At 47.5% G+C, this 23,861-nt stretch overlaps 1 long non-coding RNA gene across 1 annotated transcript in view; it reads right to left on the bottom strand.

Moving 5' to 3' along the window:
• Positions 1-2,394: 2,394 nt before the first annotated feature.
• LOC137446703 (uncharacterized) overlaps positions 2,395-23,861 on the bottom strand; it is a 76,216-nt gene continuing 54,749 nt past the window's right edge. The window contains exons 3-4 of the long non-coding RNA XR_010988696.1: positions 18,804-18,955; positions 2,395-2,531 (exon numbers count right to left, since the gene is read on the bottom strand). This is a non-coding gene — a long non-coding RNA (uncharacterized lncRNA). The remainder of the gene's footprint in view (positions 2,532-18,803; positions 18,956-23,861) is intronic.

Genomic DNA, 23,861 nt, shown 5'->3' with positions numbered 1-23,861 from the left:
ACCAGATTAGCAACCCAGGCTCTTCCATGGCATGTTTATACAGCCTTTCACAGGCAAATATACACATGCTCTCCCTGGGCAGCTAGCTGGCTGGGTGAGAGCCAGATGCAAACTGGATGCGGTATAGATCCATATAGGACATTACAGAGCCTGAACTGATGGGCTTTGAAGAGGGCAGCAGCTTGCTCTCATGCTTCTTGCTTCACATCAAGCTCTATCTGCCTCACAGCATGGAAGGAGTAAGTTTGTGTGTGCCTCCAAAATACCCAACACATACAGCCTTGGCTGATCCGCTGAGAGCCTCTGCAATCCTCTGTGCACTCCTCCACAGTCTTGCTCATCTGACTTCATCTTTTCTGAGCCAAGCTTGTCACTGGGATACCCAAGTACCTCATCTGTGCTGTTTGCTGATGTGGCAGGACGCACTCAGAATGATAAAAGGGACAGCTTTTGTCATTCTCCCTCCACAGGTTCCATGGGGATGACCCACAACCTCTAGGAAAGAATAGCTAGAATCCCATAGTACCAGGTCAGCTCCAGGGAGGCCTCAACTCACCACTAAGTATGTCTTTCCAGCAGAAAGACCAACACTCTGCATCTGGGTGCAGTTTGGCGGCCAAATGAGCTTTGCTTTCAGTTTCCATACAAGGACTGAACAACAAAGCAAGCACGAGAAGCAGCAAGCCACCTACGTGGTACTGGAAAGAAAAACTTTCAGCTCTAGCAAATCTGCATTTTATCAAATCAACCTGACTTGGTGCTTGAAAGCCAGGACTCCATTTCCTTATTATTGTAATTAACAGTAGGCATTAATAATAAACATAATAAGCAAACATAACAAAGTGTCCATTTTGCAACTGAATTGGATTGTGGCAATGAACTCCATGAAACAGTTAAATCAGTGGCATGATTACTCTGGCAACTGTTATGAAGGGCACTACATTTTATGTTCTAACAGTGTGGGAGCTGAATTTGAAACTACATTTAACACACCAATTCATACAAAGCATACCATGCTTTCAATCATGTGTGTTTTCAGGTAGCCCCACACACACACATGCAGTCTCAAAGCTCCTGATCTTATAACAACAAATAACCCAAGGTTTCATTCAGACATCTGCAAGTCAGTATTCCCAGATGTGACTCCCTTTAGCAGCTGTTCATCAGCTACAAAGCTGCTCGGAGAACAGAGCCAAACAGGTATCCCTCTGAGACCAGTCATGTATATTACGTCTGCACTTCGTATCTATCCACAAGAGGCCACTTAGGTTTGGCAAACAAAACTTAATAAACACAGGTTGTTTTGGGGATCACTCCAGCTTTCAAAATAAATACTACCTACAACTCAAACACTGCAAAGGGATTGAAAACAACTGCCCCTGACAGATAAGAAGAGGAAAAGACAGATTACTTATCAAATGTACTCACCTTTGCTTTCTCTCTGCAAATATTAGCTCTGACATATATAGTGTTCCAAACCAATATGGAACTATAAATAAAACTAGATATGGTGGAGAACAATAATTCATCCAAATAGGACATCCCAAATTTTATGTCACAGCTCTTACCTAATTCTTTTTAAGGGTTTCTGCTGATCAAACCTTCTCTGCCAATTCCAGCTCATCTTTTATATGCTAGTATTATTTATGACATGTGGAGAGCCAGGAGAAGGTATCAGTTTAAACTCTCTTAATAGCTAAGCAGAAATCCTTCAGTGCTGACATTATCTTCAAGGTACAGGGCACACAGTTTGCAACCCCCAAGTCTGGAACTGACTGGGGACTGCACAGCACAAATCAATGAAGATACTGAGTATAAGCGAGACAGCTGTACCAAGGGACTTCAATGACAAGAAACACTTTCTGTGTACCTTTACCCTACTGCAACAGGTAGCTCTCCCCCATCCCCTCACCCAGAAAGATGGGTGCTCTGAACCGCCTTCCCTCGGCAGTGCTGAATAGCTCCATTCATTGGCTCACAGCCTTCAGAAGTCAATGGACACTTTGAGAACTGTCAGTGCCCCCACGCAGGCACACTGCACTTCTGAAGGCACGGCGCTCCCCGCAGCTGCCTCCGCCGGGAGGTGCAGGAATAAAAGACATGCACTATACTGTAAATTCACACGAGCTGCTAAGTACAAACTTTAAGGGAATCTAACCGCTAAGCTCAGTGATATCCAGATTGGTAAAGCTGCAACGACAATGTCACAGGCAGTGCCCTAGGAGTTCTGTTAGCTCCCAGGGGTTTCACGAAGCGTTTTTCTCGCGTTACCTTGGTAACCGCTACCTTGGCACCCCTGTTGATAAGCTGCACCACATTCTCCACTTGGCCTTTGTAAGCGGCTACGAGCAGGCGTTCTGAAAGCACGGCGACCACATCCTGCTGGCTCATGAATTAGGAAAGAAAGGTTTTCACGTCTCTTCAGTCCAAAAACATAAAAGGCTTGGGATCGGTTCAAGCAGCATGCAGGCAGGCGAGGAAGGACCCCAGCTCCCTGGACAGTGACGTTATTGCTATGCCATCCTCTGGACCTGTGGATCAGAAAACAACGCTGCCGTCAGCAAGGTTTCAGAGACCGAAGCACTGCAGCAGCTCCTCCCCAAGTGTTCGTCTTCACATCTCTCTGGGAGGTGGTCACAAAAACCCCTGGGAGCCTCCTGAAGACATTGCACTTCTGTTGCAATGCAGAGGGATGTAGACAGCAGCACAGTTTCAATGTATTCTCATTCCCTTAGTTTGGGACAAAAATCCTTAAACTTCTGAGAGCTTAACTCTCTTTTGGACTAATCTGTGTGGCCCCCTTTCACTCTCTCCTCCTCCCCAGGTTTCCTAAACTTCAGTTAGCAAAGGAGGGGTTAACCACCTCCACTGCTAACAGTAGCTCAGCCTGTGTTGGCCAATGGAACAATAGGTTGTAGTTAGTGGCTGCTGATACAAACATACAAACCTCTGCCCTGGAAGGACTGAGTTCAGTCAGCAGTTAAAGGCAGCTGACTGTTCCCTCACAGGTATACTCTCGTGAACGCTTCACAGCCTCTCCCAGATCATCCCAAGGACACCTTTGGAATGGATCACAACCTGAAACAGGGAAACACTCATCTCTGCTGTCAGCAAGAAATGATGTTCTCCTCACAGTGCTGACATCGCACCCCACTGACCCCAGAAACAATTCAGATTGAGCAAGCACTTTTCATCCAAACTTGTGAGCATATTCTCCTTCTCAGGCTTCAATGAGCCATTGGAGATGGAAAGATTTCTGATATAATTCCAGAAAATGCATCTGCAGATCACTTTGAGCTGCAAAATCCTGAACCTGTCCACTTCAGGAGGATTTCAGCTTTACCTGTGCTTTTCACACTTTGCCATTTAATTGGTTCAGCACAGAAAAACACACTCAAGATAGTCTGTATACAGATGATTTATCTTTCCTCTCTCTCTTGAAATACCACTGCACTGCTCCTTATCAGTATTAAAGGCTTTGCATAGTTTAAGGGTAATTGGTATGGGGTCTAGATGATCTTGGAGATAGATAGCAGAATACAGTGCCTTTCACCCTTACATTATCCCTTTGAATCCACCTCAGAACAGCAGTAACTAAAAGCTATTACTGCTTAATGGCTTTGCTGACCCCTGAATTGATTTGTCTGTTTAGCTGATAGTACAAAACCCTCCCCATCATAATCCCACCACTCAGAGTATTGACATTTTTGCTAACAGCTTCGGCAGGGAGGTATTGCCAGAACAGCAGGAAGGTTTAATTTCCATCCCCATACCAGGAGGGCACTCCCAGCAACAAGGGAAAAATGCATGGGTGATTTTGGAACACAAACTCCCTGTCTTCTAAATTCTAGGGGCAAGACCTTTTAATGAATACTATTCCAGTGTTACAAGATTGTATCCCCTAGCAGACCTCTGCAACAAAAAGATGCTGTAGTCCCATATAAATGAATGGTTAATAAGAGCATTGTGATCCTCTGTGTCACCAAAGGGATAACCTAAGTCCTTGGATCCTGCTTTTTCTAACCATATACATTAAAGCCCTGTTGGTTAATCTGTAGTAGCAAAGATGATGAAAGCAGAATTTAGTTTGCACTCCTATTAATGAATCTTACAAGACGTGATGAGCATTAATTCTTGTGACAGCCTTTGAAGTGAAATAATACACTCGAGAATATGACATGCATTTAATAAAATGGCCCTGGAAAGCACAGGAATGTTACTGCTTTCTCCAAGGTTATAATAGAATCAGAGTGTGATGTCAAAGCCAGAAAGTATCTCCAGGACTCTGGATTTCTAAGCATTAGGTAATACTGTTTCCAGGTAAAAGATTCCAGTTAGCATTTCCTCACCTTCCCCTTTCTTTCTAAATGCAAACATGTATGAAGCAACATGGAAACAGCTGCACTTGTATTCAGAGAAACAAGAAAAAACCTTCTGGGCCTCAAAGGCAGCACAAGAGACAACAGAGAAGCAGCAGTGTACCCTGTGCCACTGGGCTTTTCTCACCCACACCCTCAAGGTGCTGGGGACACCTGGACATCTCAGTAACACAGAAAAGGCGAAAGAAGAAAAACTCCTTTGTGTCCTTCACCAGCACTGTACACACCACACCCTGCTCCTCTAGCACAGTGATGTGCACAGTGTAGTACAAACCACATTAAAAAGCCAAGAAATACAGATAGCCTACACTTAGTAATTTGCTGTGCATTGAATTTGAAAGCAACACAAGTTTCAATCTCATCTCCCTATCTCCTGAGCCAGCCCTCTCCGCTCCCAGCACATCCCCGACACTCCCCTCATATCCCAAAGCAGCACCTCTGTAACCCATGAGCACCTCCCACTCCTTCTGTCTGTGACTAGTACACAGTGCAGGGCAAACCCTCCTCCATGAGCCTTTCAGGCCACTGGGTACTTTGTTTCTGTGCCAGCCATTGCTTCTGCAGGAGTGGTTTCCAGGTGTACTCTACCATTACTTGTTTGTCCCCATCCTTCAATCTCACAGTATCACAGTATAACTTAGGTTGGAAAGGACCTCGAGGATCATCGAGTCCAACCTATCAACACAGACCCCATGACTAGACCATGGCACCAAGTGCCACGTCCAATCCCCTCTTGAACACCTCCAGGGATGGTGACGCCACCACCTTCCTGGGCAGCACATTCCAATGATGAATGACTCGCTCTGTGAAGAACTTCCTCCTCACCTCAAGTCTAAACCTCCCCTGGCGCAGCTTGAGACTGTGTCCCCTTGTTCTGGTGCTGGTTGCCTGGGAGAAGAGACCAACCCCTTCCTGGCTACAACTACCTTTCAGGTAGTTGTAGAGGGCAATGAGGTCACCCCTGAGCCTCCTCTTCTCCAGGCTAAACAATCCCAGCTCCCTCAGCCTCTCCTCATAGGGCTTGTGCTCAAGGCCTCTCCCCAGCCTTGTTGCCCTTCTCTGGACACCTTCAAGTGTCTCGATGTCCTTCTTAAACTGAGGGGCCCAGAACTGGACACAGTACTCAAGGTTCTTCCTAACCAGTGCAGAGTACAGGGGCACAATTACTTCCCTGCTCCTGCTGGCCACACTATTCCTATCTAATCTGGCTGCCTATACATTGGATACGGTCATACACAACACACTGACAACTCTCTACATCTTAAAACAGCTGTGGGTCAGACAGGTTTTCTTACCCCTTAAACTCAAAAGAAAGCAGTCACATCATTGGCACAGAAAGAGTTTTCAAATTCACTGTGAAAAGCTCAATGCAAACATTTTCCTGACACACTGTCACTTGTGGGCAAATTCACAGAAGCTGTGGATCCTTATTATGTCTTAGCTGCACCACCAGTGACATACACCAGCACCTCAAATGACTTGTGACAATGAAGAGTTCAGTGGTGCCAGGGACAACTCTGGTTAACAAGTATGTGTTTACATAAAGTAAATGCTGGAAATAGTGCTCCCTAGTCTGATTTTGCTCCCTCTCTTTTGCTGCCTTCCCATTAATGCAGAACATTTTCCCTGGAGATCCTGAGCCTCCTCAGCCTGCCATGTCCTGCCACGTTGGAGTGGCAGATTCAGATGGCATCGCTGTTATCAGGTAGTTTGCCTTCTTGTCTCTTCCGCTGCTTGGCTCCCATATAAAAGCACGGCAAGGAGGTGATTCAGCTATCAGTCTTTTATGGATGTCTCCCATGTTGTCCAAGTCTCCAGCAGTCATTGGTCCCCTTTTCCAGAGGGCAGTCACACTGACTCCTACTCCAGGCTGTTTCATAGATGAGCACTCACTTAGCAAGTCATATTCCCCACGATGGCTGCTTTACATCTCCCCAGCTGGGATTATTTGCAACTCAGAAAAGTGCATCTGATCAGGAGAGGCAGCCCAGATACCTGAAAGACCAACTCTCCTTTTCTCCTGAGCTGGTAGGAAAGGGCAATGGGTGACCAGAGGGAGCAAGATGGGGAGCAACCTTCTTACTCCTCACAGACCCTTCCCCAGCACATCAGCTCAATGGGCAGTGGCACCGCTCCCTGCTAGCTTTAACTCTCTCTGTGCCTCAGATACACAAAGCAGTTTTCCTTGAGCAGGTCTGCATCCACAGAAGGAGGAGGAAGGTAGCAGATGCCCAAGGACTACAATTAAAGGCTTGACCGCCCCTTTCACACCCAGATGGTGCAAAATGAACCCGACAACACGATTACAGGCGCTGCACTGCATCCCTGCTGCCGGCACCTGCTGCCCAGAATTAAATCCCTCATTATCACCATCCAAACCCAGGAGCTTGGGGCAAGCATGGATTATGGGAATATTCAAGCCTTGTGCCTTCAAAACAAACAAAAACCCCTCAACAAACCAGGTTTACTTTAAGGTATTTTTAAATAAGAAACAGTCATCTCTGTGTTTCTTTGTTTAAAATCAGATTACTTACTTGGGGCCGGCTAGGAAAGCAACACTTACTTCCCAAGCATCTCCAGGGAAGCTGGCCAGGTGTGATGCCCACAGGTTCAGCTGCTCTGTCACTGGAAAATCCCTTCCAAGGATAACCTGCTCACCCCATCGGCAAAAGGACAGGTTGGCCATGGATTAGCATTCCCAACCAGCAGCATCGAGGCACCGTCCCCAGGCCCCGAGGTCCAGCTGCATCCTCACGGATGATGCCCGTGGCTCAGTATGCCACACTGCCCTACGGATGCTCTAGGAGATGGTTGGCCAGGACAACACTGCACAGCGTGGGTGGGCAGCTGACTGCTCAGTGCAGGGTCATAGAGCTCGCAGTTCTGGCAGCTGGAGGAGTGGGTGAAAAACATTCCAGGCACCTTTCCCTTCCCAGCTCCCTCCCCTCCAAAGTGCTCCAGAGACCGTATCTCCTACAATTCAGCAACCAAAAAGTACAGGAATTATGATTTTTGAACGTCCAGAACACATCAAATGAGCTACTAAAGGGCTAGGCAATAGCCTCCACTGAATCCACAGAAAGGATTAAAAACAACCAGCTTCATCTTCGAGGGAAGGGAAAAAAGCTGAAAACTATGAAAGATTTAAGAGCAAAGAGCGAATCAACTTTAAAAAGTCCCCCATACTAAAGAAAGGAGATGTGGCACCAGAGCAGAGGTCACTCTCAGTACAATCACCACATTAAATTAGTATTTGAATAGAAGAATGTTCAAACAGCTAGCAAAAGGTTTCTGGGTGTACCAAGGTATGAGATGAAAGGAGGAGAGAGAAGAGAGAAAGCGGGGAGAGAAGAGAGAAAGGGGGGAGAGAAGAGGAAAAGTGGGGAGAGAAGAGGAAAAGTGGGGAGAGAAGAGAGAAAGGGGGGAGAGAAGAGAGAAAGGGGGGAGAGAAGAGGAAAAGTGGGGAGAGAAGAGGAAAAGTGGGGAGAGAAGAGGAAAAGTGGGGAGAGAAGAGGAAAAGTGGGGAGAGAAGAGGAAAAGTGGGGAGAGAAGAGAGAAAGGGGGGAGAGAAGAGAGAAAGGGGGGAGAGAAGAGAGTAAGGGGGGAGGGGGGAGAGAAGAGAGTAAGGGGGGAGGGGGGAGAGTAAGGGGGGAGAGAGGAGAGTAAGGGGGGAGAGAGGAGAGAAAGGGGGAGAGAGGAGAGAAATGGGGGAGAGAGGAGAGAAAGGGGGGGAGAGAGGAGAGAAAGGGGGGAGAGAAGAGAGAAAGGGGGGAGAGAGGAGAGAAAGGGGGGAGAGAGGAGAAAAAGGGGGGAGAGAGGAGAAAAAGGGGGGAGAGAAGAGAGAAAGGGGGGAGAGAAGAGAGAAAGGGGGGAGAGAGGAGAGAAAGGGGGGAGAGAGGAGAGAAAGGGGGGAGAGAGGAGAGAAAGGGGGGAGAGAGGAGAGAAAGGGGGGGAGAGAGGAGAGAAAGGGGGGGAGAGAGGAGAAAAAGGGGGGAGAGAAGAGAGAAAGGGGGGAGAGAAGAGAGAAAGGGGGGGAGAGAGGAGAGAAAGGGGGGAGAGAGGAGAGAAAGGGGGGAGAGAGGAGAGAAAGGGGGGAGAGAGGAGAGAAAGGGGGGAGAGAGGAGAGTAAGGGGGGAGGGGGGAGAGAGGAGAGTAAGGGGGGAGAGAGGAGAGTAAGGGGGGAGAGAGGAGAGTAAGGGGGGGAGAGAGGAGAGAAAGGGGGGAGAGAGGAGAGAAAGGGGGGAGAGAGGAGAGAAAGGGGGGAGAGAGGAGAGAAAGGGGGGAGAGAGGAGAGAAAGGGGGGAGAGAGGAGAGAAAGGGGGGAGAGAGGAGAGAAAGGGGGGAGAGAGGAGAGAAAGGGGGGAGAGAGGAGAAAAAGGGGGGAGAGAAGGGAGAAAGGGGGGAGAGAGGAGAGAAAGGGGGGAGAGAGGAGAGAAAGGGGGGAGAGAGGAGAGAAAGGGGGGAGAGAGGAGAGAAAGGGGGGAGAGAGGAGAGAAAGGGGGGAGAGAGGAGAGAAAGGGGGAGAGAGGAGAGAAAGGGGGGAGAGAGGAGAGAAAGGGGGGAGAGAAGGGAGAAAGGGGGGAGAGAAGGGAGAAAGGGGGGAGAGAAGAGGAAAAGGGGGGAGAGAAGAGGAAAAGGGGGGAGAGAAGAGGAAAAGGGGGGAGAGAAGAGGAAAAGGGGGGAGAGAAGAGGAAAAGGGGGGAGAGAAGCAGAGTGGATTATTTCATCAGAATAGAATAGAATAGAATAGAATAGAATAGAATAGAATAGAATAGAATAGAATAGAATAGAATAGAATAGAATAGAATAGAATAGAATAGGCTAGACCAGACCAGGTTGGAAGAGACCTTCAAGATCATCACGTCCAACCTATCCTCCAACACCATCTAATCAACTAACCCATGGCACCAAGCACCCTATCAAGCCTCCTCCTGAACATCTCCAATGATGGTGACTCCACCACCTCTCCAGGCAGCCCATTCCAATGGGTAATCATTCTCTCTGTATAGAATTTCTTCCTAACCTCCAGCCTAAACCTTCCCTGGTGCAGTTTGAGACTATGTCCTCTTGTTCTGGTACTGGCTGCCTGGGAGAAGAGACCAGCCTCCACCTGTCTACAGCCTCCCTTCAGGTAGTTGTAGAGAGCAATAAGGTCACCCCTGAGTCTCCTCTTCTCCAGGCTAAGCAACCCCAGCTCCCTCAGTCTCTCCTCATAGGGCTTGTGTTCCAAACCCCTCACCAACTTCGTTGCCCTTCTCTGGACTCGTTCCAGCAAGTCAACCTCCTTCCTAATCTGAGGGGCCCAGAACTGGACACAGGACTCGAGGTGTGGCCTAACCAGTGAAGGAGTGAAGTTCCTGGCACTCCTGTTCTCATTCACTGCAGCCTGCAGATGCCATTTCTTTCAAATGACTTTAAGAGGTATCTTTCCAGATCTGCAGCACTGCTTTCCCTCAAGTGATTTTTCTCCATTGCCAGCATGGATCCAGTCTAAACTACTCAGGACAAATGTATGTGTTGTGCTAAAGGGAGGACTCTGCCTCTCACCCCTTCCTGCCTCTAAAGGCAGTTAGTTAAAATCCTGCCAAAGGTGCAGCAGCTATTTCTGGAAAAGAGCAAAGGCCCATCAAGTCAGGAACAATATGCTTTTGATTCATACTTTTCTTCACAACAACATCAACACTATTTCTGGAGTACTAGCAATCCATGTTTTGAACTGGATACTGACACAGAAGTCTGGTGACTTAAATATAGGGCTCTGCTTCATTTCCTGTTGTTTCCATTGCCTATTTGATTGTACCAAGTAAAATTATTCAGTTTTCACGTGGACAGTAGTGCAATTCATCAGCCTATGTATCAGCACAGTCCGGAACATCTGAACACGTTTTACGAGCCTTTATTTTCTTCCTTTTTACTTGTTGAAATTAATTACTTTAACAATGACTACTTAGCAGCCTCCCAGGGAGTATCTGCATGACAGCTGCTCATCACACATCCCACCACAATCAGACTGGACTGACTGATGTCCCTGCACCACTGCAGCTGGTGGCCACCTGCAGCCAGACCAACAGCCAACCGTACATGGTGACGGCCGTGGGGAGATGGCGATGGCAGCTTCCCGAACTGCTTTCTTGAGTACAGCTCTGTCACCTGACCTCCACCATCAGCTTCACTGAATCCAAATCCTCAGCTGCTCAGCAGATCTTGCACGATGCCTTGTTACCACCAAGACTAACCTCCAAAACTGCACCTGCTGAGCAAAATGCTTTTGGAGAGAGGCACAGACACATGGAGAGCAATGATGAAGACTGAAGAGGCAGTTTCAAGTCATCAGTTAGACATCACTAATCTTCTCATATGAAGACAACTGTCTTTCTCCCCATACGACTTTATCTCTTTGCCATGTAATCCTGACCTCCTCTTACTCAACATGCAGGTTATAGACTCACCACTTCCCATATATAATATGATTTGGGGTTTTTACTTGGCTTAGCTCATAGAAATTTCACAACTCTATTACTCTCCCTGCTCCCTCTTTGAACACCTGCATTCACATGTGTCAAAACCATTCAGCACAACTCTCAGCAAGCCTTTGTCAGTTGAGCACTATTTGCATAACAAAACAATATCTATTGTTTGATAGGGGACAGTGTCTGTGTGCAAACACACAGGCATGAGATGTCCTGCTCCTATTTGCATAAAACCAGTTAGGAGGTCTTTCCAGCTCACTGCTGTTTAACAGAAGTGCTAGAGCCCAACCTTGGGAACGAAGCGGGCACACGGCTGCACTCATGGGAGAGCAGGGGTTTGTGTTATGCTCACACACAGTGGGGCTTCTGGATGAGAAAACTGTTCCTCACCATCATCTTCTGTGCAGAAACCACCTGCCAATCAATTAAAAGGTCACACAGATCCCACCCAAGCTGGCTGCAGAACCTCACTGGGAGACAAAATCCTTTCCACAGCTCCATTTCATTTTCCACTGCTCCTTCCTCCTTTCTTACCCCCAAAGGTATGCTGTCCACTGCCAGGAAAGGCCTTCCAATTTCCTTGCTACTTCTTTATAGCAGAAAGATGATATTAGAGACATCACTTTTCAAAAACAGGGCAGAATCTGCTGTTCAGTTTGGGGATCCCATTGCCCCCAAGTCGGAGTAGTGGTGCAGAGGTCTCTGCCACCTTGTATTTGCTCTGAACCCTCCTCCTTGCCAGTACAAGCAACTCCACACTCTCCCAGCGGGCACTTAATGGCAACTCAAGTAAGTGTTGCAAAATACATGCTGGGAAATGGCAAGAAAAAAACAATTCCTATATTTCTAGATTATTTTTTTCAAGGCTAGAAACCACCACTATGATAATCTAATGCCAGCCAGCACTAAGCCAGAAGCTTCTCTTTAAACTAGATCCTATCTTTTACAAACAGAAGTAAATATGTGCAGCCAGGCAGCAAACAGAAACTACTTGGACTGACAGAGCAGGGAAGAAGAAAACACAACATTACTAGCTGTGAAATATTGTCCAGCTGACAGAAGAGCATTGTAGATGTTCTTCCTCTTCATGAAAAACATGACCTAGGAACTACCACAGTGATGACACATACAATAAACCAGGTTGGAAGAGACCTTCAAGATCATCACGTCCAACCCATCAACCAGTCCAACCCACCTAAACAACTAACCCATGGCACCAAGCACCCCATCAAGTCTCCTCCTGAGCACCTCCAATGATGGCAACTCCACCACCTCCCCAGGCAGCCCATTCCAATGGGCAATCACTCTCTCTGTATAGAACTTCTTCCTAACATCCAACCTAAACCTCCCCTGGCACAGCCTGAGACTGTGTCCTCTTGTTCTGGTGCTGGCTGCCTGAGAGAAGAGACCATCATCCTCCTGTCTACTACCTCCCTTCAGGTAGTTGTAGACAGCAATAAGGTCACCCCTGAGTCTCCTCTTCTCCAGGCTAAGCAATCCCAGCTCCCTCAGCCTCTCCTCATAGGGCTTGTGTTCTAAACCCCTCACCAACTTCATTGCCCTTCTCTGGACACACTCCAGCAAGTCAACCTCCTTCCTAAACTGAGGGGCCCAGAACTGGACACAGGACTCGAGGTGTGGCCTAACCAGTGCAGTGTACAGGGGCAGAATGACCTCCCTGCTCCTGCTGGCCACACTGTTCTTGAGGCAGGCCAGGATGCCATTGGCCCTCCTGTACTGTTACAGATGACATCTTGAGAGAGTACTGGGAGGCGTGATGAGGTAGCTAGACCTGAATACAGTGCCCCTGATTTTACTGTTTGTGTTAGCAGGCTGTAAATTGAACCCTGAATATCTTAAGGATTTGGTCCCTTGCTGTACAACACTGATCAAGGACAATACATACAGAACAAATGGTGAAGAATATGCAAGCACTGCTTGCTTCCTAAATCTATTTGTGAGCTGCAAAAAATCAGTCACTAAGGGTTAAATATATTTTACTCAAAGGGCATCACAAATCAGTTCAGAAGCTTTCTGCAGATGACTTCATTTCTCATCCAGTTGTTGCATATGAAGAGGCTGCCTTGGAGAAGGCTGATGTTACTGCTTTGAATGGTTGGGTGCTCTCTTGAACAGGTCCCAAAAAATTGCATAATTATCAGTAACTTTTAAAAATAGCATGACTACCACACTGTGAACCACCTTCTGAACCTCTAGGTCTGTCCAGTAGCAGAATTTCACTGTTTCACAGATGAAGACTTGCACCACTGAGAGGAAATGCATTTTAAAACAGCAGCTTAACTGCACAATTAATTCTTCATGTAAAAGGCTGATGCCAGCGAGTGCTGCGCTACTCCTGCTGCAGCAGATGTAACAGAGCTAATGATTCTGCTCTGCTTTGTTGATAATCAGTGTGAGTAGGGCCATTACAGTCCTGTCTGCATATATGATCTGTCAAAGGCAGTTTTAACCATCTGACCTGATATCATAACACAGAAGTGTCACTGGGTGTAATATTTTCTAAGTGTCCAGCCAAATTGTCAGTGTCTTCTAGGGGTCTGCTATTGAGCAGGTGTCGAGAGCCCTTTCAGCAACCCTCTATGACCTTGTGAGAGCTCCTGAGAAGGTTAGCAAATTTGTGAGGGACAGCCAACCAGTTCTACCTAACCCAAAGCTGGCTGAGGCTGGCAGGGATCTCTGGAGATCACCTGGTCCAACCTGCTGCTCATGCAGAGCCACCTAGAGATCATTACCCATGACCACGCTTTTGAGTATCTCCAAGGACAGAGACTTTGCAACCTTACAGAACAGAACAACCTATTTTAGTTTGTGCACACTGCTTCTGGTGCTGTTACTGAGAACCAATGAAAAGAGCCTGGCTCCATCCTCTGTGTGTCCCAGCTCTCAGCCTTTGCTCAAAAGAGAGATGCTCCAGTCCTTTTATGGTTCTTCACTGGAAAATTTATCAAGCTGCAGCCACCTGAAGCCACCGAGATGAGCCACATATTCACATGCTCATTGGGAGAAAGATTACACTACAGGAGAGGAAATCACTCCCTCACTCAGAGAACAGTAAAGTCCATAAAACAGCAGGGTATGCACTCACTGAACAGCTTGCACAGCAAACAGATTAATTCATTGCACTTGCCATCTAAATGGTTTCTCTTGGGATGAGATTAAGGAAGAGAGCCATTTTCACCAGCAGGATGCAAACAGCAGAACATCATGCAAGCATGCTCCTGCAGTGCACCATCCTGGAGCACACTGATGTTTTTGTCAGCACCTTGTGCATTCTTGTCTACTGTCACCTTGCCAGCGTTTTTTTGTTGCCTTCTGCTTCTCTTCACATGCATGTAGCTCCAGAATGAATATCCAGACCATGCCCAGCACCCATGTGGCCAGTTCATGCAAACCTCTGTGCTGCACACTTGGATCATTCTCATTCTTTTCCTTCCCACATCTCTTCTACACAGGAAGATTTTCACAAATAAATATAAGGAATAATCAGGTTCACTCCAGCTTCAGTGAAATCTGAAACATCCTCACAGAAGGACTAAAAGCCAGAAGCACTGGAATTCATCCTAAAAGAGATGGATTTACATGAATTCCAAGTTGTGTTTGGCACCACCTCTGCTCTGTCTGCTCTGACCACAGATGACTGGATGCAAGATTTCAGGACTGCAAAGGGTTCTCCAGAGAACACTGTGACATCAGAGGTGTTGAAAAAGGTTCACTGCTCAGTGAAGACACCTACCACTGATTTACTCAGCTAGGCTCTCTTTATGGTCATCATAGGGCACAATCCAGGTCATCCTAAAGTACATTTCAGCTGTTAGATGAATTACACTCTGCAATTACTTACCTCATTAAGCATCATCTCAGATACTGCACAATAAACATCCACAGTTGGATTGTATGAATCCTATCCACAGCATCTGTGAGAAACAGTTTTCTGCAGTTTACTCAGGCACTTTTATCTGCCTGACTTCACCATGACATTGCCTGTCAATGGCAAATCACTGTGATTTATTTAGAATTTAAACACTCAGACTGGAAAAGAAATGCACAAAACAACTGGTGCAGAAAGCAGCACAGTAGATCTCAGTAATGACTTGTCTTCTGCATGGACTTTAGAAATCACACCATGCTCTCAGGTTTTATTTTCTAAGCCCTAAGCTGCTTCTGGCAATGATCCCATAACCCTTGTTCATCCTCTGGGATCAAGACTTCCTTTTTTCTCAGAAACAATAAAACAGCTTGGCACAGGGAAAGTACCTCCTTCTGCAGAGGATGGTGCTTTCTAGGGGGACAGTCTTTGACTTTCTCTTAAACAAAATAACAATCACCATCTCAAAGCTTACTCCAGCAGGTGCACAGTGCACTACTGCAAAATGCTGTATACACCCAGGTTCATAGTATCATAGTATCAGTCAGAGTTGGAAGGGACCACAAGGATCATCTAGTTCCAACCCCCCTGCCATGGGCAGGGACACCCCACACTACATCAGGCTGCCCAGAGACTCATCCAGCCTGGGCTTAAACACCTCCAGGGATGGGGCCTCAACCACCTCCCTGGACAACCCATTCCAAGGCTTCACCACTCTCATGGGGAAGAACTTCCTCCTCACATCCAGCCTGAATCTCCCCACCTCCAGCTTCATTCCATTCCCCTTAGTCCTATCACTACCTGAGAGCCTGAGAAGTCCCTCCCCAGCCTTCCTGTAGGCCCCCTTCAGATACTGGAAGGCCACAATTAAGTCACCTCGGAGCCTTCTCTTCTCCAGACTGAACAGCCCCAACTCCTTCAGTCTGTCCCCATAGGAGAGGTGCTCCAGCCCTCTGATCATCCTTGTGGCCCTTCTCTGGACACCTTCCAGAACCTCCAGATCCCTCTTGTAATAGGGGCTCCAGAACTCGATGCAGTACTCCAGGTGGGGTCTCAGCAGAGCTGAGTAGAGGGGGAGAATCACCTCCCTCGACCTGCTGGCCACACTTCTCCTGATGCAGCCCAGGATCTGATTGGCTTTGCGGGCTGCAAGTGCACACTGAGAGCTCCTGTTGAGCTTCTTGTCCACCAGCACCCCCAAGTCTCTCTCCTCAGGGCTGCTTTCCAGCCAGTCACTGCCCAGCCTGGATTTGTGCCTGGGGTTGCCTCGACCCAGATGCAGGACTTTTAATGTCTTCTACGGGATAGTCCCCCAGGGATCAGTACTGGGCCCCATCCTCTTTAACATCTTCACTGATGATCTGGATGAGAGGGTCGAGTCAGTCATCAGCAAATTTGCAGATGACACCAAGTTAGGGGTAGATGTTAGTCAGTTAGAGGGTGGAAAGGCTCTGCAGAGGGACCTCGACCGACTGGACAGATGGGCAGAGTCCAATGGGATGGCATTCAACAAGTCCAAGTGCCGAGTGCTGCACTTTGGCTACGGCAACCCCATGCAGAGCTACAGGCTGGGGTCAGAGTGGCTGGAGAGCTCCCAAACAGAGAGGGACCTGGGGGTGCAGATCGACAGCCACCTAAACATGAGCCAGCAGTGTGCCCAGGTGGCCAGGAAGGCCAATGGCATCCTGGCCTGCATTAGGAATAGTGTGGCCAGCAGGAGCAGGGAAGTCATTGTGCCCCTGTACTCTGCTTTGGTTAGGCCACACCTTGAGTCCTGTGTCCGGTTCTGGGCCACTCAGTTTAAGAAGGACATTGAGACACTTGAATGTGTCCAGAGAAGGGCAACAAGGCTGGGGAGAGGCCTTGAGCACAAGCCCTATGAGGAGAGGCTGAGGGAGCTGGGATTGTTTAGCCTGGAGAAGAGGAGGCTCAGGGGTAACCTTATTGCCCTCTACAACTACCTGAAAGGAGGTTGTAGCCAGGAAGAGGGTGGTCTCTTCTCTCAGGCAACCAGCACCAGAACAAGGGGACACAGTCTCAAGCTGTGCCAGGGGAAGTTTAGGCTCGAGGTGAGGAGAAAGTTCTTCACAGAGAGAGTCATTAATCATTGGAATGGGCTGCCTGGGGAGGTGGTGGAGTCACCATCCCTGGAGGTGTTCAAGAGGAGATTGGATGTGGCACTTGGTGCCATGGTCTAGTCATGAGGTCTGCGGTGACAGGTTGGACTCGATGATCCTCAAGGTCTCTTCCAACCTTAGCGATGCTGTGATACTGTGATACTGTGATCTTCCTCTTCATTCAGCACTACAGCCTTGGGTTGCATAGCAGGGAAGTGGTAGGCAGTGTACACACATCCATGTAAGTTGTCAAAAATACAGTCTTCCATAGAAAACAACACAGACACCACCCCTATCTCATGATGCTTTCCTGCATCAGAGCTGAAATGTTCATACAGCTGTTGATTCCTTTTCAAGCAGAAAATGGAATAAATAAAACAAGTAATTGCAGTCTATGTTTCTAACAACACATTTCTTGGTCTGCCACTGATTTTTGGCAAAGATTGGTTGTAGTTTTTTAATTCCTGCATGTGTATCAGAATTGTAGGTTCCTTGATATGTCACAGAATCATAAAGCAGTTTGGGTTGGAAGGGACATTAAAGATCATCTAGTTTCAACCCCCCTGTCCATGGACAGGGACACCTTCAACTAGAGGGCCTGTTCATCCTGGCCTTGACCGCCTCCAGGGAGGAAGCATCCACAACTTCCTTGGGCAACCTGTTCCAGTGTCTTACCACCCTCGTTGTAAAGAATTTCTTCCTAATAGCCAGTCTACGTCTACTCTCCTGCAGCTTAAAGCCGCTCCCCCTCATCCAATCACTGCATGCCCTTGTTGGAAGTCCCTTATGAAGCTTTCCTTCAGATGATGTGAGTCAAGGCATGGGCTCCACAGGCAGACCTCTTTCAGATGTGGAAAGTCAGGAGTGGTACCTGGGTTCTAACATCTGGGCAAGGCTTGGACAATTGGAGCCACCTCACAGTATCACTAAGGTTGGAAAGGACCTCGAGGATCATCGAGTCCAACCTATCAACACAGACCCCATGACTAGACCATGGCACCAAGTGCCACGTCCAGTCTCCTCTTGAACACCTCCAGGGACGGTGACTCCACCACCTCCCTGGGCAGCCCATTCCAATGACAAACGACTCGCTCAGTGAAGAACTTCCTCCTCACCTCGAGTCTAAACCTCCCCTGGTGCAGCTTGAGACTGTGTCCCCTTGTTCTGGTGCTGGTTGCCTGGGAGAGGAGACCAAGCCCTTCCTGGCTACAACCTCCTTTCAGGTAGTTGTAGAGGGCAATGAAGTCACCCCTGAGCCTCCTCTTCTCCAGGCTAAACAATCCCAGCTCCCTCAGCCTCTCCTCATAGGGCTTGTGCTCAAGGCCTCTCACCAGCCTTGTTGCCCTTCTCTGGACACGTTCAAGTGTCTCAATGTCCTTCTTAAACTGAGGAGCCCAGAACTGGACACAGTACTCAAGGTGTGGCCTAACCAGTGTGGAGTACAGGGGCACAATGACTTCCCTGCTCCACAGCTTGTCCTCTCCATTCCTGCATGGCTCTCCCCTGCTTGAGTGGGTGAACAGGGCCCACAAAACAGGACATCTCTTTTCCATATACAGCTGTCCAGGTATTCTTCCATGCAGCCTTCGTATCAGCCCCAGGAGCTAGTCTCTGCCAGGTGATCCTTCCCCTGACAAAGCAGTTCTCCTTCCTAAAAGCCAGCCTCTTGCTTAGGGAAATCCCATTTTTGAGGAGGATGCTTGACACTTCACTAGCATTGAGCCATCAAGAGCCAGAACTGCAGTTCAACAGACATGTACATGCACAGCAGGAGGAACTACACAAGGACATAGCAGTGACACATAAATACCATAAGCTGGCACCACAGGTAAAACTCTGAGCTCTTCTCAGTCCCTGTTTACCCAGAAACATTTCCAAATGCATTTCTGCAGGACATTATTTTTATACAAGAGGAAAAAAATGAAGTCATATATGTGTTTTTTTTACTCACTCTTAAGGATCTACCATTCAGTTTCTTCTGATGAACATTTTACAGCTGTATCTTCTTGTCCTCTGGCTGAGGACAATGGGGATGCCAGCTTCACTCTTTTCCAGTACTGACAGCAACAGTGGGTCTCTGTACCACAGCACGGTGCACTGCTCCTGTGTGAGAAGAAACATCAGAAATGGGAGTGTAAAGCAGACTGAAGAGTACAGAAATTTAACACTGGTGTTTTCTGCAGCATTCAGCTGCCTGAATACACCTGGGCAAACCCAGGCACTTCCTCCAGAGGTTTTCACACCCACTTCCCACTATAAACAAAACAAGTTCAAATCGTGGCTCTACAGCTTGCTTCCCACTAACTGACCTCTGAAAACGCAAAGCAGTGAGACCTGCACAACTACACAAACAAAGAAAACCAGACAGAGACCTTTGTATCTTCCCAGAAATCACATGGCAAATCGACAGAACCAGGAAAAGGACTTGTTCTGCTTCTCTCTCCAGTGCCTTCCCCCCCTCACATCTTGCTGTCTCCCCAGCCCAGGGATCTCATTTCAGCCACAGAACCTAGGTGGAGAGAGTGAATAGATTTTTCTCTGCCTATGGCAACTTTTATGTCTCCATTTTCAGCTTGTGATCACTCTCTTGTTCTCTTTATAGAAATACTTCTACTAGCTCCCCCTTCTTGCTGCTTTTGCAGGTTTATTTGTTGCCATAACTGTCAATAAATCCTTCCTGAAGCCAGTGTAAGCTCTCTGAACTCCAGACTACCATGCTGGCAGTATTGGTGAGTAGATGAGAAGACTTACAGGCCTGCACTGTCAAAACAAGAAGGTCTCTATTACTTTCATAAACTCAACCCTTGTGGCATGCAGGGGTAGAGGGGTTGGGGACTCACAATGGTTTTCTTTCCAAAGGTAAAATGGCAGCTCTGCACATCAGTAGAGAATCAAGTTACAAAGCTCCCCCAAGAGCGAGCAGCTACCACTTTAATGAAGAAGAAACGGACCTTTACTCTCCTCCTAAAATTAATGCAGCAGTGGCAAAGTACCTGCCAGAGATTAGGCTGCTGGTGAAACAGAGCAAGCCATAAAAAGTAAATTATGTGCTCAGTTATCACCTCTAAATAGCAGTGACACTGGGCCCACACTTCTCTCAGAAGCTCACTGACCTGCTACAGAAACACAGTTTAACAATTACAAGCTTCCCTGTCCCACCTGTTACACCCAGCAAACTAATATTTCATACAAAAAATGCTAGCAGGGGGAAGTATTCTGGCAAAGCATTACTCCACACCAGCCTGCTTCTTGCATGCTTCAATAGGTATCTTCTTCAGGCCAGTACTGGGCACTTGCAGACTAGTCACGTTTAACCCTTCCTTGTGTACAGGTGAGAGAAAGGCTGCAAAAAGAGTCCATGGCATGAGGAGAAACTTTCTGGTGAGGGTGACAGAGCACTGGAACGGGCTGCCCAGAGAGGCTGCAGAGTCTCCTTCTCTGGAGATTTTAAGAACCAGCTTGGATGCATTCATGTGCTTTTGGCAGGGGGGTTGGACTTGATCTCTGGAGGTCGCTTCCAACCTCTAACATTCTGTGATTCTGTGACACCAGTGCTGTGCATGTCCTTCTGTAAACTCACATGTATCTCATGAAATTAGCTCTGTAGGCTGGGGGGTTGGGGTTTTGCTTTTGTTTGGGGTTGGGTTGTGGTTTGTTTTTTTGTGGGGGGTATTTCTTTGGTTTTTGAGGGGAGTTGTTTGGAGTCTTTTTGTCTGGCTGTGGGGGGTTGTGCGTTGTTGGGTTTTTTCCCTTTTCTATTGTTTTAAAGTATGATGCCTTTTCAAATAAACTTTTTGGTTGAACAGAAGGGATGAAGTGGTCATCTCCAACCTTATCTCCTCCCCTTACAGTTAGAAAAGGGATCAAGCAGTCTGCCTAGGAGAACCTGACAGCACAGGATAGAAATGCACCCCCCAGACTCAGGGCAATGTCACCGCTTGTTCAACGGTGTTCACAAGTGATGAAAGTCACTTGGCCTGCTTGAACTTTTGAGAGCTGCAGACAGAAAACTGCCAAGAAAACATAATCTCTCTTGATCTCTGAAGCAGAAATCATTGCTGAAATGCCAGTTCAGTGACTTCAATTAGAAAATGCTGTTGGAAGACCTTACCATCCTTCTTTCCTACTAATTAACATCTCTGCATAATTCAGCTGCTTTTCCTATCCCATTTCCTAATGCATTCAGATCAGCAGATGTGTCTATGTCCAAAAAAAAAACCCTGATCATACAGAAAGGCATTGGAAAACTAATCACCAGTTATGTCTGTGTCCTGACCTTTTGGTACTGCTTTGCTGACTATGTGGTCAACAGGAACGTCACTGGCTTGCAAATGTCCCTTTCTGTTTCATTTTAATTAGAAATAGCAAAGGCAAAAAAGCCCAAATAAAACAAACAGTATCTAAACTAGAGATATGACTATGAATTGTCATGGTCAAGATGATGTGCAAAGAGGTGTAGCCTAAAGTTAGTCTGTGGCAGTTTAGGCTGGGTGCCTGCTGTTGCTGCCACATGAATTACACCTCCGGGGTCCCAAGTGTCCAACCCAGTAAAGTGGACACAGGAAACAGCCTATTTCTACCCATAAATCCTGTGCCCTGTACATCCATCTGCAAAGTCATTCTCTCCTCTCCCTTCCCTCTCTGCTCCTGTCAGGTATCAGTGGGGGAGTATCTCAAGGCTTCTCAAGCCTGTCTAGGCCTAATGCCAGGAGGAGAGGGCAGGGGAGGAGGCCAGCCTGAGACTAGCAGTGGAGGGGGGGAGAGGGGGGAAGAAAGAGCCCTTGGGATTTTGGGTACACTCTCATGTGGGGAAAAGGGAAGTGCTGGAGAGCCTTTGGGTGTGCTGCAAGGGTTCTGTATGCTTTGGGATATCTTTGCCACTATGCTTTGCAACTCCTGTAAAACACCAATTGCTTCTCCATTTAAATCTTCCATCACTTTGCAGTCCACTTGTGTGAGTGTCATTCTCTGTCCAGCTGATCTGTCCAGCTTTAAACCAGGACACAGTCACAGCAATGGAGACCAGAGAAAGATCTCCAGAGCTCATCTCATCCCTTCATACAGAGAAGAGAAGAGGAAGAGAAGAGGAAGAGAAGAGGAAGAGAAGAGGAAGAGAAGAGGAAGAGAAGAGGAAGAGAAGAGGAAGAGAAGAGGAAGAGAAGAGGAAGAGAAGAGGAAGAGAAGAGGAAGAGAAGAGGAAGAGAAGAGGAAGAGAAGAGGAAGAGAAGAGGAAGAGAAGAGGAAGAGAAGAGGAAGAGAAGAGGAAGAGAAGAGGAAGAGAAGAGGAAGAGAAGAGGAAGAGAAGAGGAAGAGAAGAGGAAGAGAAGAGGAAGAGAAGAGGAAGAGAAGAGGAAGAGAAGAGGAAGAGAAGAGGAAGAGAAGAGGAAGAGAAGAGGAAGAGAAGAGGAAGAGAAGAGGAAGAGAAGAGGAAGAGAAGAGGAAGAGAAGAGGAAGAGAAGAGGAAGAGAAGAGGAAGAGACCTTCAAGATCATCGCGTCCAACCTATTACCCAACTCCAAGCAAGCTCCCAAGCAAGTCTTTGATGATGGTATTTCTACCCATAGAGAGTGAAACACCATGACCTCTCCAAGGAGGAGCTCAGGAAGGGAATCAGGAGTTGTGAGATTCACATCCAGGGCACAAGGCTTGATAGAGCAAAATCCAAACCTTACGCAGCCTCTCCTTACCCCAGGCAGGCTGCTGGATGAGCGAAGCTGCACTGCCTGATGGCTCAGGGCAGATGGGCAGCATGCCTGAGAACAGCCAAGTTTGATTTCTTTACACCCCCAATCACCACACTGATCATGTTCAGGCTACAATTTAACAAAACCAGTCTAAGCTGTCTATCTTTTCTATTACAGTGTGGTTCACTGAAACAAAATGCAGCAACACTGAACCTAAGCTGTAACTCAATTCAGGGACCTCCAAAGAAGATTAACATAACAAGACCTAAGTTTGTCTTCTTTTATCCTTTGCTGTGTAACTTGTCATTACTAATTAGCCATGCTTCTAATAAGTTCTTGCAACTACTCCAAATGTTGTTTGTTAAGTTCCTGTTTATGAGTTGAGATTTAAATCATGTTTCCATTGAGTTACTACACTGTACACCCCCCCACCCCCTCATAAAGGAATAAAATTAATCACTCTCACAGAATTGGGGATGAAATGGGAATACTATTCACAAATATATACAGAAATACAAACCACACTAATTCATATTCAGCCTCAGCCCAGTTCTCTATTTGGGCTTACCACAACCTCATTAGGACAAAACCTTCCAAAACCTCTCTCCCAGCCAGGCTAAAAAACAGGTCTTAATGCCCCCTTTACCCACTCCCCTGTGCCTCCCTGCCCCCCAACCTAGGCCAAAATTGCACAGCAAAAACTAGCCAGGTGGCTGAAGGCTGAAAACCTCCCCTGCAACACCAAGCAAGAGATAACAGCCCACACTGGAAGCAGAGAGAGGGAGCAAAAAGGAAGAACTGGCCATGTGGCCACTTTATAGAATAGAATAGAATAAACCAGGTTGGAAGAGACCTTCAAGATCATCGCGTCCAACCCATCATCCAACACCACCTAATCAACTAACCCATGGCACCAAGCACCCTGTCAAGTCTCCTCCTGAACGCCTCCAGTGACGGCGACTCCACCACCTCCCTGGGCAGTCCATTCCAATGGGCAATCACTCTCTCTGTGTAAAACTTCCTCCTGACCTCCAGCCTGAACTTCCCCTGGTGCAGCCTGAGACTGTGTCCTCTTGTTCTGGTGCTGGCTGCCTGGGAGAAGAGACCAACCTCTGCCTGTTTACAACCCCCCTTCAGGTAGTTGTAGAGAGCAATAAGGTCACCCCTGAGTCTCCTCCTCTCCAGGCTAAGCAGCCCCAGCTCCCTCAGCCTCTCCTCATAGGGCTTGTGTTCCAAGCCCCTCATTAACTTCGTTGCCCTTCTCTTCTTTATATAGAAGAGGCAGTATTATGGGATGGAATAACAATTTCCTATGTCCAGACCCC

This window comes from Melanerpes formicivorus, unplaced genomic scaffold (genome assembly GCF_026170545.1).
Source record: "Melanerpes formicivorus ecotype bairdi unplaced genomic scaffold, bMelFor1.0.p_v2 SCAF_2, whole genome shotgun sequence".
Taxonomy (NCBI): Eukaryota; Metazoa; Chordata; class Aves; order Piciformes; family Picidae; genus Melanerpes; species Melanerpes formicivorus.
The sequence above is the reverse complement of the archived record's forward strand: the minus strand, read 5'-3'. Positions and strand labels throughout refer to the sequence as shown.